General features: G+C 36.7%; 1 long non-coding RNA gene across 1 annotated transcript in view; it reads left to right on the top strand.

Annotated features, from left to right (window-relative positions):
* Positions 1–17,864, top strand: part of LOC147349339 (uncharacterized) — a 415,290-nt gene that overhangs the window by 363,756 nt on the left and 33,670 nt on the right. The gene's annotated exons all lie outside the window — the stretch shown is intronic.

Genomic DNA, 17,864 nt, shown 5'->3' with positions numbered 1-17,864 from the left:
ACACATATACATATACTGAAATTGTAAATCATCTAGTGATATGTTTTACAGTAAATAAATGGACATATACTGATATACTGTTTGGGGTCTTTTGAGTTCAGAAGAGTCTAATAATCTTCAGTGGTCAGGTAAACAGTGATAAATATCACCTTTGATAAGCATAAACCTGCATGCCTCAAGGAATGTAATTCATTAATATAGAACCAGCTTAATTACGTGTTTGTAATTTTTGTGAATGTGCTGGCATTTCAATTTAAACCTAAACAGTAAAAGTGCGTTATGGGTTGGCTATAATGCAACAAGAATGGTAACTGTGGATGTCATTTGACTTTTAAACTTCAAAATCTGTAAAGCAATAAAATAGAGAATGTAAATATTTTTAATAACATATTTTAATATAATACTTCACTTTTTCATAGAAACTGTAGGGAAGGTAATAAAAATGTTATTTAAAGAGTTTCATTTGTGTCTCTTAATAAGATACTCAGGGCCTTGTCTGTTTTGTCTGAATCCCAACAAAGATGTGATACACTACTCTTCACAACAAGCTGTTAGGAATTTGGGGGCTACTTAGAGAAGGGGAAATTATTCACTCAAAAGGGAGCAGAGACTTTCAAAATGATAATTGGTAGGTATTGTGAAGAAAAATGGTATCTGACAAAGCAGTTCACAGGACTGGCAGAAAGTTATCATTTCTGTTTTCTTTGCTATTTTGCCATTTGATGTAACTTTATTTTCTAACTGAAACTAAAATATAAAAATACTATAGAGTATTTGAAGCATTTTAATTTAATAGACAAAATTAGCTCATTTGATACCTAGAATTCATTTTTGTTGATTTATTTGAGATAAACCCTGGTCTCTTCTCTAAGATCATGAGGAGTAAGAATAGCATTAAATTTCCTGATATAATATGGATTGTTTTGTTTCTATTTTATTTTGACCCATTCCAAAAATTTTTTATCATGTCTTTTTAATAGCTTTCATATTTTGAAGTCCAGTAATGCTCATAAGAATTGCCTTATATATTAAGCAATTCAAATTACACTTTTTAATGTGGAGTCTTGTTTATTCAATTTGATTTGTAATTGACATAATTTGAATGTTGAGGTGAAGGATGTTCAGAGATGGCTGCTTTTAGTTTAATGAATTTCATTGTCTAAGGTACAAAAATTAAGTGCCTCCTGTATCCTTCAACTGTTTATTTGGACACAGAACTGTGATCATAGCTTTTAAACAGTAAATACTTACAGAGGTTTATGGGTGACTACACCTTATAACTTCTAGTTATAAAGAGATTAGCAAATGCTTTTTGTGTGACCAAGTGAACTAAAAAAATTTCTTCAGTAAGACTGGTTGATTGTATTGCTTGATAATGGAAGGAAAGCATAAGATTTGGGGAAATGATGAAAAGCTTTCATGAAATGCAAAGTTAGAAATCTGGCTAAAAACCTATTTAGTGAAATTGAACATGCTATATTTTCACTTGTTGCATAATATTTTTAAGTAACAGACATTTAAATCATTATAGTCACTCATTATTCCTTCATAAATTAAGCAAAATTACTGTTTTTGTCTCTTCTATTTGATACATACATAATATTTATTTTTTTAACAGTAGGTCCTTATTGGTTATCTATTTTAAATACAGTATGGGTACATGTCAATCTCAAACTTCCAATCTAGATGCAAATTACATTGATCCATTGATAGTTCTTCTTATGCAAAAATATATTTTTCTATCTATACCAATTCTAATATAATAATAATAATAACTAAGTATGTTGCCTATAGATTTCTTTATTTTGTTTTTATTTATATATTTATTTTTTTATGATACTTGTCCAGGAAACTATTGTGTAAACAGAGTATTTGAGAGTAACCTGAATTTAAATGATCTAAAGGAGAAAATTTTAGGCAAAGAACCAAGATGAAAATAGAAAGTATCAATAAAGAGGTACCTTCAGTTATTCTGTGAAGGTTATTTTTAACATAAAAAAGAAAAAAAATCGGGTTTAAAAGAATAATATAGTAAGAATATACAGTGAATGTTAATAATTTTCAGTTCAGTTCAGTCGCTCAGTCGTGTCTGACTCTGCGACCCCATGAACCTCAGCACGCCAGGCCTCCCTGTCCATCACAACTCCCAGAGTTTACCCAAACTTATGTCCATTGAGTCGGTGATGCCATCCAACCATCTCATGCTCTGTCATCCCCTTCTCCTCCTGCCCTCAATCTTTCCCAGCATCAGGGTCTTTGCACAGGTGGCCAAAGTATTGGAGTTTCGGCTTCAACATCAGTCCCTCCAGTGAACACCCAGGACTGATCTCCTTTAGGATGGACTGGTTGGATCTCCTTGCAGTTCAAGGGACTCTCAAGAGTCTTCTCCAACACCACAGTTCAAAAGCATCATTTCTTCAGTGCTCAGTTTTCCTTATAGTCCAACTTTCACATCCATACATGACTACTGGAAAAACCATAGCCTTAAGTAGACGGACATTTGTTGACAAAGTAATGTCTCTGCTTTTTAATATGCTGTCTAGATTGGTCATAACTTTCCTTCCAAGGAGTAAGCACCTTTTAATTTCATGGCTGCAATCACCATCTGTAGTGATTTTGGATTTTAAATAATACTAATTTTAAATCTAATATACTACTTAAAATGTACTTGTTAAAAATCAAATTGCAATAATTGTATTAATAATAATTACCAGGGAAAGAAAGCGATGAGAATTCTAAACCAAATGATAATCTGTATTAAATAAACAAGACTATTTTTTAAGAATTTTATATAGGCTACATTTCACTGAAATTGCAATAAACTTCAATTTATGAACAAGTTCCTCTTTGAACATTTACCTTTATGTATTTTTCATGGCATCTTTCAATAGATGTTAATTAAAAGAAATGTGATACATGCATTTGTACATATGTGTATCAAAGAAGAGCTACAAAGTATACAAAAAGAAGAAAGCTAAAGATGTAATCAAATATCATTTTTAAAATTATTTACACTTGACTAATTAGAGTAGAACTCAATCAGGATACATAAAATAGCATGCACAAAATGAATATCAAAAGGTATTTTCTAAATCAGTAAGTGCCTGCTAGACATTTAAAATAATTTCATGAATCCAAAAAGGAGCAGAAAGCAGCATGCCAGTTGTAGTCTGTCTTACAGTTGTTCAGCATCACATTTTAAAAGCAGTTTATCTACTTTGAGTAAAATCATACTCACCAATAAATGATAAAATCTCTATAAAGGAAATATTAAAAGTAACATTGAAATTATTGTCTTGGAAATTTTTTTTTAAAAATGTTATTTTCCCCTCTAACATATAAGGTAAAAAATTTAGAAATTAAAAAGCACCTGAAATAGATTTAGATATCTTTTTTAGGGGACTTGTTTCATGATTCACAACATGCAGACATTTGAGCTTCTTAAAATCAAGGTTAAATTTTCAAAGACATTTTCTTTAAAACCAAAAAAAAAAAAAAAAAAAATCCCTCAAATTGCTTGTCAACTACATTTAAGTGAAAAATGTTTTCTTTTTTTTTTGAAGCTTCCATTTTATGTCAGCCGACCCTGCTTGAAAAATCTGTATTTCATGCTGTGTAAATAGAACTGCTTTTGTACAATTTTCCTTAACATTTTCAACATTAATCCAATCTGGAATCCTAGCAACAGACCACTTTGCTATGTGCTATTTCTCTTTTTGAGCAAATAGGTTTTAATTGTCAGATAGCAGAGATTCAAATATAAATGTTACTAAAGGTTTGATGCCAGCACATTTAGTGACTGGAATTTTCCCTCCAGAATCTTCACAAAAACCTTCTTATTAATCATTTAAATGTATATTTGAATAATTCAGTTTACTCTTTTTTTCATTTATGAAAACCCTGTACAGCTGATATGTGAATATATTCTGAAAAGAATCAAGCTATACGGAGGAAAACTAAGTGATTATCTAATGTCAGTCTCCTAACTGGTAGTTTGCAGACACAACCACAGACTATGGTTAACAATTTGGTTTGTGTTAACTTGGTATTTTGTCTGCACATTTAATAAACATAATTATGCGTATGTGTCTCTTCAAATAAACATTTTTATTTTAAAAAGATTTCATCATTCTATAATTATTCTAATATGACTTGTAGTTTTTTCACTTAACAATATCCCTTTGAGAGATATTGTCTTATGTTGACACAAGGTGTGCAATCAATAATTATCTAGAACTTTAATATTGTTGCCATGAAGTTTTAAGAATGGCACACACTTGTCCTGTCATTTTAGCATGGGTTTCTCTTGGATAGACTTTTCAGAGTATAATTGTGTGGATAAAAATTGCATATATGCGTATATCTAATTCACTTCTCTGAACAGCAGAAACTAGCACATTGTAAAGCAACTATACTCCAATAAGAATTAATTTAAAAAAACTGCATATGAAATAGTGATAAGACTTTTGAAATAATCATTAATTTGTTTTTCCCATTGGCATTTCTGACTACAGAATATTTACCTCAGTTAGTCTAAGTACTTCTTTCTTGGGGTTGAGGATATGTTTTGTGAGTGGAAAATTAGGAATTGTCCTAGAAATTTAGGAGGAAAAAACCTCACCTTTAAAAGTAAGATTGCTGCTGCTGCCGCTGCCAAGTTGCTTCAGTCATGTCTGATTCCGTGCAACCCCAGAGATGGCAGCCCACCAGGCTCCCCCGTCCCTGGGATTCTCCAGGCAAGAACACTGGAGTGGGTTGCCATTTCCTTCTCCAATGCATGAAAGTGAAAAGTGAAAGTGAAGTCGCTCAGTCGTGGCTGACTCTTAGTGACCCCATGGACTGCAGCCTACCAGGCTCCTCTGTCTATGGGATTCTCCAGGCAAGAGTACTGGAGTGGGTTGCCATTGCCTTCTCCAAAAGTAGGATTAGGTAGTAATATAACAACATCGAAAGCCTAGGTATTTTCTTAAGAGAAGATTTTCCTAATTCTTTTAATGCTCACTTATCATTCCCATGGACTTCCCTGGTGGCTCAGACAGTAAAGCATCTGTCTACAATGCGGGAGACCCGGGTTCGATCCCTGGGTTGGGAAGATCTGCTGGAGAAGTAAATGGCAATCCACTCCAGTACTATTGCCTGGAAAATCCCATGGACAGAGGAGCCTGGTAGGCTACCGTCCATGGGGTCGCAAAGAGTCGGACATGACTGAGCGACTTCACTTCACTATCTTTCCCGTGGTCAGGCGAGCAGGACCATACTTGAAAAGTAGACAAGATCTTTTTATCTTTGGCAACAGTGCCTTGAAGCGTGGTGTACAGTAAAACAATGCAATACAGGAAATAGAAAACCAAAAACTCCGGTTGTAGAAGGTGCAGGACCACTGAAACTGATCAGATCACTGAGAATAAGATTGAATGTAGAGTTGCAGAGATTGGTACCCTGGAAAATTTAACAGCAAATGTTCAGGTAGAAGGAGTTCCTAAAAGTTTGCATCTTTCAGGATGTTTCTCAGCCGCTCTTTGTTTCCTTGAGGAATGGAATGGAATCAGAAACAGAAAGCACATCTGGGAGCTTGCTGAAGGAGGGCCTGAGGACAGGGTTTTAGTTGCCTTGCCCTGAGGGCTATATCATAGATTACCCTGTCTGGGACACTTAATAAGTCTGAGACTTAATAAGTCAGAGCCAGATATTTCAGATGACTGCAAGGAGTTAGGATACCACTGAGTCAGCCAGGTACCCTTACCCAGGCTCTGACCAAGAGATCACAAGTTACATCCTCAATGCAAGAGTGCCAGCAGAGGGCATACAAGAGATACTGCCCCATAGAATACAGGAAGAATAGACAATGAAAGCCTTGCTTAGTTTTGGTACTTTTACTTCTACATATGACTGTATATTTATCCATTCTTTTAATTTTAAGATTTCTTTTCTCAAAAATAGAAACATAAGAAATAGACTGATTTTTAATCTGAAAATGGTTTACAGGATAAAAAAGTTTCCTTTAATTATTTAAAATATCATAAAGTAATCATTAATTATGATATTATTAATTTATTATAATTATAAAATAGTATAATGATTATAACAACATTTTAATAAGATTTGAAGACAGTTTTTGCTAAATGGTTATTCAATTAAGCATTCCTGCAACTCAACAAGGTGAAGGCTTAAGAGAAAGATCAAATTATTGGGAAAAAACTAATAATATTTAAAATTGTAGTATTCCATGTTACTCTCTCCACACATCTCACTCTGTCCTTAATTACCATATGTAAAATAGACAGCCAATGGAAATTTGCTGTATGACTCAGGGAACTCAAATTAGGGACTCTATAACAACCTAGAGGGGTGAGATGGGGAGGGATATGCGAAGGGATGTCCAAGAGGGAGGCGACATGTGTATATTTATGGTTCATTCTTGTTGATGTTTGGCAGAAACCAACAAACTTCTGTAAAGCAATTATCATTCAATTAAAAAATTAATGCTTTTAAAAAGATTTAAAAAAAAAAAAGATTTAAAATTGCCTTTGAACATCCAAACTATAGCATGAATGAATCTAGCCAAGATATTTTACTTCTTGTTCATGCTCACTAGGAAGTAATTTATTGTTTTTCTTCTTGTTGTTATTTTTTATTTATATATATATATATATATATATATATATATGTTCAGGTTGGAGAAGGAAATGGCAACCCACTCCAGTGTTCTTGCCTGGAGAATCCCAGGGATGGTGGAGCCTGATGGGCTGCCGTCTATGGGGTCGCACAGAGTCGGACACAACTGAAGTGACAGCATATTCAGGAATGGGTATGGGTTTTACAAATGCTTCTGTTTTAGCATTGTTGGTGATAAAATATATTTTGTTTGTTTTTACTAATCACTTTATATTTGGTGAGCTCTGCCACTTTCTTATGCAAGGGCCTAAAGCTTGATAGTCAATACTAGTCATCCTCTCAGATCTATTGTCATTTCCTCAATGAAGCATTCTCTTATATCTTATCATAGAAGCATTTTAATTTTATAGAAGTTAAAAAAGAAATAGTACGCATTTACAAGTTGATGTGTTGAGTAAATGAATATATCACTTAAAACTATGTTCTCACATAGAATCTTACTTTATCATCAATACTGTTGTATTGAATTTATTTCAGAAATGATATGTTAACTTAGGTGTGGGGTCACTGCTCCTTTCTCCTGGGTCCTAGTATACACAAGGTTCTGTTTGTGCCTTCCAAGAATCTATTTCCCAGCCCTGTGTAAGTTCTGGCAGGTCTATGGTGGGGTTAATGGCAACCCCCTCCAAGAGGACTTATGCCATACCCAGGTCTGCTGCACCCAGAGCCCCTGTGCCTGTGGCACCGCACTGCTGACCCATACCTCCACAGGAGATGCTCAAACACAGTTCTGTCTCAGTCTTTGCAGTGACCCCAAAAGAGACTGACCCAGACTTGCCTGTGAGAGTCCAGGAGTCTCCAGTGGAGGCGTGGGTTGGCGGTGGCCTGCTGCAGGGTTGAGGGCACTGAGTGTAGCAGTACATGCACGGGATCTTTTGAAAGAGGTCACCATTATCTTCATTACCTCCACCATAGTTTGGCCCCAGGTAAATAGCAGGAAGGAGAAACAGCTCCACCCATCAACAGAAAATTAGATTAAAGATTTACTGAGCATGGCCCCTTGCATCAGAACAAGACCCAGTTTCCCCCTGAGTTAGTCTCCCATCAGGAAACTTCCATAAGCCTCTTATCTTTCTCCATTAGAGGGCAGACAGTCTGAAAACCATAGTCACAGAAAACTACCCAATCTAATCACATGGACCACAGCCTTGTCTAACTCAATGAAACTATGAGCCATACTTTGTAGGGCCACCCAAGACGGATGGGTCATGGTAGAGAGTTCTGAAAAAACATGGTCCACTGGAGAAGGGAATGGCAAACCACTTCAGCATTCTTGCCTTGAGAAACCCATGAACAATATGAAAAGTCAAAAAGATAGGACACTGAAAGATGAACTCCCCAGGTCGGTAGATGCCCAATATGCTACTGGAGATCAGTGGAGAAAAAACTCCAGAAAGAATACAGAGACAGAGCCAAAGCAAAAACAACACCCAGTTCTGGATGTTACTGGTGATGAAAGCAAGGTCCAATGCTGTAAAGAGCAATATTGTATAGGAACCTGGAATGTTAGGTCCATGAATCAAGAAAATTGGAAGTGGTCAAACAGGAGATGGCAAGAGTGAACATCCACATTTTAGGAATCAGCAAACTAAAATGAGCTGGAATGGGTGAATTTATCTCAGATGACCATGATATCTACTACTGTGTGCAAGAATCCCTTAGAAGAAATGAAGTAGCCAACAGAGTCAACAAAGAGTCCAAAAGGAAGTACTTGGATGCAATCTCAAAAATGACAGAATGATCTCAGTTCATTTCCAAGTCTAACCATTCAGTATCAAGGTAATTCAAGTCTATGCCCCAACCACTAATGCCGAAGAATCTGAAGCTGAATGGTTCTATGAAGACCTACAAGACCTTCTAGAACTAACACCCCCAAAAGATGTCCTTTTCATTATAGGGGACTGGAATGCAAAAGTGGAAAGTTAAGAAACACCTGGAGTAACAGGCAAATTTGGCCTTGGAGTAGAGAATGAAGCAGGGCAAAGGCTAATAGAGTTTTAACAAGAGAATGCACTGGTCATAGCAAACACCCTCTTCCAACAACACAAGAGAAGACTCTATACATGGACATCACCAGATGATATTCATTGCAGCCAAAGGTGGAGAAGGTCTATACAGAGAGCAAAAACAAAACTGTGAGCTGACTGTGGCTCAGATCGTGAACTCCTTATTGCCAAATTCAGAGTTAAATTGAAGAAAGTAGGGGAAACCGCTAGACCATACAGGTATGACCTAAATCAAATACCTTACAATTATACAGTAGATGTGAGAAATAGATTTAAGGGACTAGAACTGATAGACAGAGTGCCTAATGAACTATGGATTGAGTTTGTGACATTGTAAAAGAGCCAGGAATCAAGACCATCCCCAAGAAAAAGAAATATGAAAAAGCAAAATGGTTGTATGAAGAGGCCTTACAAATAGCTCTGAAAAGAATAGAAGTGAAAAGCAAAGGAGAAAAGGAAAGATATACTCATTTGAATGCAGAGTTCCAGAGAATAGCAATGAGAGATAAGAAAGCCTTCCTCAGTGATCAGTGTAAAGAAACAGAGAAAATCAATAGAATGGGAAGGACTAGAGATCTCTTCAAGAAAATTAGAGATACCAAGGGAACATTTCATGCAAATATGGACTCAATAAGTACAGAAATGGTATGGACCTAACAGAAACAGAAGATATTAAGTGAGGTGGCAAGAATACACAAAGAAATTGTACAAAAAAGAGTTTCATGACCCAGATAATCACGATGGTGTGACCACTCACCTAGAGCCAGGATTCCTGGAATGTGAAGTCAAGTGGGCCTAAGGAAGCATCACTATGAACAAAACTAGTGGAGGTGATGAAATTCCCGTTGAGCTATTTCAAATCCTAAAAGGTGATGCTGTGAAAGTGCTGCACTCAATATGCCAGCAATTTAGAAAAGGCAGCAGTAGTCACAGGACTGGAAAAGGTCAGTTTTCATTCCAATCCCAAAGTAAGGCAATGCCAAAGAATGCTCAAATTACTGGACAATTGCACTCATCTCATACACTAGTAAATTAATGTTCAAAGTTCTCCAAGACAGGCTTCAACAATACGTGAACTGTGAACTTTCAGATGTTCAAGCTGGATTTATAAAAGGCAGAAGAACCAGAGATCAAATTGCCAACATCTTTTGGATCATCAAAAAAGCAAGAGAGTTCCAAAAAGCATCTATGTCTGCTTTATTGACTATGCCAAAGCCTTTGTGTGGATCACCACAAACTGTGCAAAATTGTGGGAATACCAGACCACCTGACCTGCCTCTTGAGAAACCTGTATGCAGGTCAGGAAGTAACAGTGAGAACTGAACATGAAACAACAGACGGTTCAAATAGGAAAACGAGTACATCAAAGCTGTATATTGTCACCCTGCTTATTTAATTTATATGCAGAGTACATCAAGAGAAACTGGGCTGGATGAAGCACAACCTGGAATCAAAATTGCCAGGAGAAATATCAATAACTTCAGATATGCAGATGACACACCCTTAAAGCAGAAAGAAAAGAAGAACTAAAGGGCCTCTTGATGAAAGTGAAACAGGAGAGTGAAAAATCTGGCTTAAAGCTCAGCATTAAAAAAACTAAGATCATGGCATCCGGTGCCATCACTTCATGGCAAATAGGGAAACATGGGAAACACTGTAAACAGTGGCAGACTTTATATTTTGGGGCTCCAAAATCACTGCAGATGGTGACTGCAGCCATGAAATTAAAAGACGCTTGCTCCTTGGAAGAAAAGTTATGACCAACCTAGACAGCATATTAAAAAGCAGAGACATTACTTTGCCAACAAATGTCCATCTAGTCAAGGCTATGGTTTTTCCAGTGGTCATGTATGGATGTGAGAGTTGGACTATAAAGAAAGCTGAGTGCTGAAGAATTGATGCCTTTGACCTGTGGTGTTGGAGAAGACTCTTGAGAGTCCCTTGGACTGCAAGGAGATTCAACCAGTGCATCCTTAAGAAAATGGGTCCTGAATATTTATTCGAAGGACTGGTGTTGAAGCTGAGACTCCAATACTTTGGCCACCTGATGCAAATAACTGACTCATTTGAAAAGACCCTGATGCTGTGAAAGATTGAGGGCAGGAGGAGAAGGGGACAACAGAGGATGAGATGGTTGGATGGCATCGCCATCTTGATGGACATGAGTTTGAGTAAACTCTGGGAGTTGGTGATGTACAGGGAGGCCTGGGGTGCTGCAATTCATGGGGTTGCAAAGAGTGGGACATGACTGAGTGACTGAACTAATTAACTAACTTAGATGTGAACATAACTCAGTATAAGCTGATGTGCATCTATATGATTTTATTGAAATGTTTTCTCGATGATAAAAATGAAATATTAGTGGTTATTTTGAGGCATGCTGCTGCTGCTGCTGCTGCTAAGTCTCTTCAGTCGTGTCCGACTCTGTGTGACCGCATAGACGGCAGCCCGTCAGGCTCAGCCATCCTTGGGATTGCTAACTATATTTTAAATAACAAAATCTGAGTATGTGTATAAGTTAGTAAGTATAACCTAAGGAAGCAAATATAGGTTTGACAAGAAGCTAATGACAAAAATATTTTATGTTCTTTGATTGAGATAACATAAGACATTAAAGAAACTTTCAAATTTGGCAAAACATGAAGATAGAAAATTACTTTATTTTTTGAATGACTTACAAGGAATTTATTTCATCTTCACTATAATTGCTGATTTTACTCTAATTTTTTTTTAATATTGACCTATTTTTTGTTAAAAAATAAATTATGTATTTCCTTCTATGGGTCCTAAATTTTTCTATCAAAGAACCACTGAAACTTGTTTCATAGTTGAGTTTACTTGAGAAACTATTTTATCTTGAAGCATTTAAATAAATTTGTATTTTCTCATCCATAATATAATAGCATTTCTTTTGTTACAATCTTGGTGAAGGAAATGACAACCCACTCCAGTAATCTTGCCTGGAGAATTCCATGGACAGAAGAGCTTAGTGGGCTACACTCCATGGGGTTGCAAAGAATCAGATACCACTGAGAGACTAACACTTTATTACATTCCATAGTGCATACTGATATTTTAAAGATATTCCATGGATTAAAATTGACACTTTTGGATAAAACGGTACACATTTATCCTCTGGCTTCTTATATCCATGGACAAATATCTATATGTCTGAGATAAGATATATTGAGTTTTTATAGAACAATCTGTTTAGATATCTTTATACTTATTGCAGTAATATTCAGGAAAAAAACAACCAAAATTGCATACCTCTATAGATGTCAGGCTCAAGAGTATTTTTCCTGCTTTAATTTTATGACTTAATCTTTATCAAAAGAATATTTTTGCTATTTTTGTGTTAAAATTTGTGTTAGAGCCCATGTAAAGTGGAAAGTAGTATTAATTAATCATCTCTCTAGTTTCAGTAACTTGAATCTATTTTTGTGTTTGTTGTCACCTCTGTCAACTCAAAAATGTTCAAATCATTGACGCAGACCTTATGTGGACAAATGTTGAAAGTAAAGCAGAGAGCACAAAATAATTTATTAAAAGAGAAAAGAAAAGGGTTGACAATATTTTCCTTTCAGGACCTTAATTTAAGACATCAGACAGTCCTTGGTTTTCACAATCATGAAGTTTGTAACAAATTCATTATATCATTATGATACAGAATGAAGCATATAAAAAGATCTTTAAAAAGTTTAGGGGGTTAGAGTAAGTCTAATCTGAAATGTTCGTCAGTTTCTAAGCAGTGCGTCTCTTCTACATTTTCCTCATTTCCTTTGTTGTCTCCAGAGAGGGACCTGCTAGAAGAGATCAGCTGGGGGAGCCGCAGGCATCACGGTTTGGTCGGCCTGACTTGTTTGGTATTCATGGCTTTTGTAGGTTATTGCTCTGTAACCTATCAAGGCTCTGCAGGGTTCAATATCTGACCCAGGTCCACCTGAAAGCTTCTTTTTGCTCTCTGATTTGAAAAAATTGACACAGCAAGCTCTTACTTTTTATCTACTTCAAATTCACACCTATAGAATCTGGGAAATTGATTGAGTTTCATTGGTCCGACTTTTTTCTGGGTCGTTTGTCTTGCCCAAACTGATGAGATGAGCAGTACTGTGGCATTGTTTTAGATGGAAAAGGGTTAATAAGGCAAGAAGAGGAGAGCAAAATCCCTAATTTGTACATATCCATTTTATTTAACAATGCCAGTGCTTGACTATGTCCTGTGAAATTAGCATGCTTAGAAAACTTCTTACCTATTCAGTTCAGTTGCTCAGTCTTGTCCTATTCTTTGTGACCCCATGGACTGCAGCACACCAGGCTTTCCTGTCCATCACCAACTCCCAGAACTCACTCAAACTCATGTCCATCAAGTCGGTGATGACATCCAACCATCTCATCCTCTGTTGTCCCCTTCTCCTACTGTCTTTAATCTTTCCAAGCATCCAGATCTTTTACAGTGAGTCAGTTCTTTGCATCAGGTGACCAACGTATTGGAGTTTCAGCTTCAGCACTGGTCCTTCCAATGAATATTCAGGACTGATTTCCTTTAGGATGGACTGGTAAGAACTTCTTCCAATCAAAGGGACTCTCAAGAGTTTCTCCAACACTACAGCTCAAAAGCATCAATTCTTTGGTGTTCAGCTTTCATTAAAGTCCAACTCTCACATCCATACATGACTACTGGAAAAACCATGGCTTTGACAAGCCAGGCTTTATTGGCAAAGTAATGTCTCTGCTTTTTAATATGCTGTCCATATCTAATAGGAAAATAATATTTGCTCATATTCACAGAAATTATTAGAAATGAGATTGAGGGGTAAAGAAAATTATAAAATATATGATCCCAAAATGTGGAAACTTTATGTAGGATTAAAAAGTTTTTATCAGAGGTCAACTTTTAAACATATTATGAGGGGGACCAAATACAATCCTAAGCTATATCAACAGATAATTTACTTATTAAAAAAATTAAATATAATTATGTTTGACTATGACAAAACTAAACAGCTTATTAAAAAGCAGACACATCACTTTGCCAACAAAGGTCTGTATAGTCAAAGCCGTGGTCTTTCCAGTAGTCATGTACAAATGTGAGAGTTGGACAGTAAAGAAGGCTGAGCACCAAAGAACTGATGCCTTTGAACTGTGGTGCTAGAGAAGACTCTTGAGAGTCCCTTGGACTACAAGGAGATCAAACCAGTCAATCCTAAAGGAAATCAACCCTGAATATTCATTGGAAGGACTGATGCTGAGTTGAAGCTCCAATACTTTGGCCACCTGATGTTCTCATCAGAGCTGATCCATTGGAAAAGACCCTGATGCTGGGAAAGATTAAGGGCAGCAGAAGAAGGGTGACAGAGGATGAGATGGTTGGATGGTATCATGGACTCAGTAGACCTGAGTTTGAGCAACCTCCAGGGTTGGTGATGGACAGGCGAGCCTGGCGTGCTGCAGTCCATGGGGTCATAAAGAGTCAGACACAACTGAGCAACTGAACTGAACTGAACAGTAAATTGACTAAATAGTGATTTAAAGAAATTTGGGTTTAGAGATTAGACTAGAAGTTGCCTTTGGAGAAGGGATGGAGGCTTCTGAAGAGTCGCACATATCTTGATGTGGATGGTGGTTACATGAGTTTATACATATGCTACAAAGCCATCAAACTGCACACTTAGTATTTGTGCCTCAGGAACTAAAGGGAAAAAAATAAAAGAATAAAAAGGAACAGTAGGCTTATTCTCATGCAGCAAGAAGTCTTTTCCTAGGCAATACTCTCTATGCTATCAGGGGACATCACAGTCTCTGGGACTCTCTTGAATTTCTTTTTCATTGTTTTATAGTTGCCTCTACTTCAGCCAGCATGTCTGTGTTCCAGGCAGAAATAAGGGAAAAGGAGCAATATGGGCATCCATGAGAAGGGGTTGAGGAGGATCTTAGGAAAGAAAACATGTCCAGAATCCTTTAGCAAACATCTGTTGAGGTTCATTAGCTAGTCTAGTTATGCAGTCAAATCTACCTGCAAGGGAAGATGGGAGCTATATTTTTCATTCCATTTCTTCCTAGGAGGGAAATGGTCTCTGTTAATAAGAAAGGGCAGAATGCATACAGTGCAGTTATCAGTGCCATATATGTATGACTTTATTAAAACTGTTGTAAAATATATTCTCTGAGCCAATTATGGATTGAATGCATGAAATATGAAAGTGAATGGTTGTCATATCTTAATGGGTTTAGATTAATTATGTATTTGAATATATTAAATTATTATTTCCTCAAAATATATTATGATTCAATCTTTTATCCTTTCAATTTGTTGGCCTTTTGCTAGTTTGAACAAGTGACACTGTGTTAGCAGCACCTGTTTATTTGTTTTATAGAATGTTGAGAAACAGCCTAGTAATACACAATGCCAAAGCTAATGACAGATATGTGCATCTGAAGCCAAAACCATATTTTGTGTGAAAAGAAAAATTTTGCACAGTGATTCTATAGATCCATATGGTTGAGATTCTATTTTAAATCTGGTTGATAAAATGTTTTAATTTAAAAAATACTTGGATTTTATTTATTTATATTAACTTAATGCACAGATTTAGGAATAGAATTCAGGGTTGAAATGGTAATAGAAGTGTCTCAAACAAGATGACATAAGAGAATAGGTTTCAGATTTATGCTTCCATATTGTGTGCCAGCCTGGCAGCATAATTCCCAATCCTCTCTGCAGAAAATCTTTCATTTGAAGTGAGCTTCTGTTATGTGATCTTTTTCCCCCTGGCAGATGATGTGTTAAAAATGTATCTGGGAGATGGACCGGAGGCAGGTGCACTGGTTTTGATGTGGAAGCCTTGGCAGGTGTGACCTAGAATGGAATATATTCTCCTCAGAGGGACCTGTTGAGATCAGATGTTCATCAGAAAGACAATGCTCAAATTATTCTAACATGCATATAATTATTTCTTAACGCGGTATTCTGACCTTGCTATAATTTGCACATGAGCAAATACATTTAAGCCATGTTAACAACATCTGAACTATGATGTTTCTGGATCTGGAAAAACATGAAAATGCATTTCTAATCTTTTGCTGTACTTATGCAATTAGTGACAGGGTAAATGAGGTGCCTCAATTAAATGGGAAATGATAACTATAGTTACTTGTAGTTTTCTGCTGGATATAATGCCACCATCTAGGCATCTTGTGGCATGGTTTCAAATCTCCCTTCCCTCTTCTTCACAGACAGTACAATTTCCCTTTAACAAACACATGGTCTCTGTGTAGAAATTCTTTGGACCTCAGACTAAGCTTTCCTCTAATTTCATAGTCCATCTTTCTTCAGGTGACAAAAATTTTTCAACTTTTGGGATTTAACTGAACTGCTACCATGTGTGTTGCTAGCATGTCACATGAAGGGTATTCAGAACACATTTTAAAATTAATAAAGGAATATTTAAATAAAGAAAGATATCATACTGCAAGGTAAATCTGGCATGTCTATTTGTTTTCCTTTTTTACATTCTCAGGAATGTATCAGGCTTTGTTTAGTATTCAAACTAGTTATAAAACCCTAGTAGCAAAAATTATTATGATGTTACATATGTTCTCAACTTTTAAAAACTATAGTTGACATACAATATTGTATTAATTTCAGTTGTGCAACATTGGGATTTGGCTTTTATACACATTGTGAATTGATCACCATGATAACTTACTAACAATCCATCACCATATAAAGAAATATTACTGACTATATTCATTATGCTGTATGTTAAACCCCTGAGACATATGGTCAAAGCTGTGGTTCTTCCCAGTAGTTTTTCCAGTAGTCATGTGAGAGTTGGACCATAAAGAAGGCTGAGCCCTGAAGAACTGATGCTTTCAAACTATGGTGCTGGTAAAGACTCTTGAGAGTCCCTTGGACTGGAAGGAGATCAAACCAGTCAATCCTAAAGGAAATCAACCCTGAGGATTCATTGGAAGGACTGATGCTGAAACAGACGTTCCAGTACTTTGGCTTCCTGATGTCAAGAGCCAACTCAATGGAAAAGACCCTGATGTTGGGCAAAATTGAAGGCAGGAGGAGAAGGGGATGACAGAGAATGAGATGGTTGGACGGCATCATCAACTCAATGGACATGAATTTGATAAAGCTCCGGGAGATGGTGAAAGACAGGGAAACCTGGAATGATGCAGTCCATGGGGTCACAGAGAGTCAGACACAACTAAGCGAATGAACAAAAGGCCCTTCACCTGTTTTGCCCAACTCCCTATCACCCTTTCCTCTGATGACTGAAAAAACGTGGTCCACTGGAGAAGGGAACGGCAAACCAATTCAGCATTCTTGCCTTGAGAACCCCATGAACAGTATTAAAAGGCAAAAAATTAGGACGGTGAAGGATGACCTCCCCAGGTTGATAGGTACCCAATATGCTACTAGAGATCAGTGGAGAAGTAACTTCAGAAAGAATGAAGAGACAGAACCAAAGCAAAAACAACACCCAGTTGTGGATAAGACTGATGATGGAAGTAAAGTCTGATGCTGTAGAGCAATATTGCATAGGAACCTGGAATGGTAGGTCCATGAATCAAGGAAAATTGGAAGTGGTCAAACAGGAGATGGCAAGAGTGAACATCCACATTTTAGGAATCAGCAAACTAAAATGAGCTGCAATGGGTGAATTTAACTCAGATGACCATGATATCTACTACTGTGGGCAAGAATTCCTTAGAAGAAATGGAGTAGCCATCAGAGGCAACAAAAGAGTCCAAAATGCAGTACATGGATACAATCTCAAAAAAGACAGAATGATCTCAGTTTGTTTCCAAGTCTAACCATTCAGTATCAAGGTAATCCAAGTCTATGCCCCAACCACTAATGCCTAAGAATCTGAAGTCGAACAGTTCTATGAAGACCTACAAGACCTTCTAGAACTGACACCCCCAAAAGATGTCCTTTTTCATTATAGGGGACTGGAATGCAAAAGTAGGAAGTCAAGAAGCACCTGGAGTAATGGGCAAATTTGGCTTTGTGTACATACACATGGACATCACCAGATGGTCCATACGAAATCAGATTGGTTATATTCTTTGTAGCCAGAGATGGAGAAGCTCTGTACAGTCAGCAAAACCAAGACTGGGAGCTGACTGTGGCTCAGATCATGAACTCCTTCTTGTCAAATTCAGACT

This window comes from Bos grunniens, chromosome 21 (assembly GCF_055505025.1).
Source record: "Bos grunniens cultivar Pamir isolate PY7600 chromosome 21, Bosgru_T2T1.0, whole genome shotgun sequence".
NCBI lineage: Eukaryota > Metazoa > Chordata > Mammalia > Artiodactyla > Bovidae > Bos > Bos grunniens.
The sequence above is the reverse complement of the archived record's forward strand: the minus strand, read 5'-3'. Positions and strand labels throughout refer to the sequence as shown.